We start from the raw sequence: 1,633 nt of genomic DNA on the forward strand, positions 1-1,633 counted from the left end.
CAGCATCTTACATTGAGTCACACAATACATACATGATTTTTAAGTTGAAATTAATCCTGACATCAGTTTCGTTCCACAGCGAGGGTCAGTTTTATGTAGAGATGTTCTCAAAGGTTTCGCTTTCTGCCAATTAACTACAGATAACCATAATAAATAATAAATAAATGCTAAAAGTTCTAGGAGAGCATGTTTCTTGATGCTGAAACAAACAAATAAATACTTTTTTTGTATATTTCCCTGTTTCCATACATTTCTGGCAGATGTTTTGTAGTTTGGCAAAGCTCTTACCTTTACAGACTTTAATCCTTCATGAAGGCAGAAGTTACTGCAGCAGCCACAGTTATAATGAATATACTTTCACTTTCTCGTTCACTCCACTCGGGCTGTGTGGGATTCAGTCTGACATTTGAGCAACAGGATAAAAATAAACCTGTGTCAGAGCGTAGCCTACTGATCTTTACTTGACATCGATTTCACTTCAGCTGTTTTCATGGCGTGTTTCCTTTTACTTGAGTAATATTATAAATCAGCCAACTAATGATCTTTTCAGACACTGTGACAGCGTTTGGCTTTGGATACAAGCAGAAAGTTTGTGTTTCATGCTCTCCGTTTTATTTATGAATGAAGAAGTTACTGATTATTCATATTCTGCTTGTCCTTTGGAAATATCAGCATTTATGTATTATTCCATGTTAAAAAGTGTAATGATTAATTTTATACACCATTTCTGTGTGATTCTTGATTTACAAATTGATTATCGTCATTGTGATTATCAAGAAAAAGAAAAAAAACTCAACTATTCAACTGCCCTGTTTTCTACCTGAGCCAATTGTGGCACAGCAGTAAAATAAAAATATCAGATCAAGTTTCTAATTCACTGCAGAACAAAATTACACAAAACTATGTTGTACATGAACATGGCCTATTAAAGCATCTATTTTAAACGAGATCTTCCTCTAAAGCTCTAAGGCTCTAAAGCTCCTCTAAAGCTCCACTCACACATCGTTTCTAGTAAATTACCAGGTACAAAATCATCAGCAGTGACCACCGTTCACACATGCACCAGGTTTGAGGTGAAGTCCAAAACGGGACAAAAACAAGTGCGTCAGCTCAAAAAGTCACTGTAAGGTCAGGACGACATTTTAAAAAGATGCTGTATGATTGAAAATGCTTTTGTTCAAAATACTGCCGACAATTGCGTTTACTCTAAAACAGATGGAAATGAAAGGGTCACGTGGATTACTTGGGTTGATGATCTTATTAGCGAGTGATGATCAAATATTCAGGAAATGCTGGGGTCCAAATTCACAACAAAGCCAAACATTCTTGACAAATTTGATAATGAGGGCGCTCCTGCTGATCCAAAGAAGTACAGTTTGGCAGTTTAATCCATGTAACTATTCGCTCTGATCTACGTTTTATTGTTAGTAAATGATCTTAATCTCTTTATAGGCCTCATCACTGTCACAATAATCACTATATCAACATATTGTTCAACGCATGACACGTGAAACAATCATTTTTGGGAGTCAATATTTATTGTGTCGTACTTTTTCTTTGCACTCACAACTTCTATGACTCGTTACAAATACAAACTAGCGACTAAAGTGTTTCATTCTGCTGTTTATCTATT

This window comes from Periophthalmus magnuspinnatus, chromosome 20 (assembly GCF_009829125.3).
Source record: "Periophthalmus magnuspinnatus isolate fPerMag1 chromosome 20, fPerMag1.2.pri, whole genome shotgun sequence".
NCBI classification, from domain to species: domain Eukaryota; kingdom Metazoa; phylum Chordata; class Actinopteri; order Gobiiformes; family Gobiidae; genus Periophthalmus; species Periophthalmus magnuspinnatus.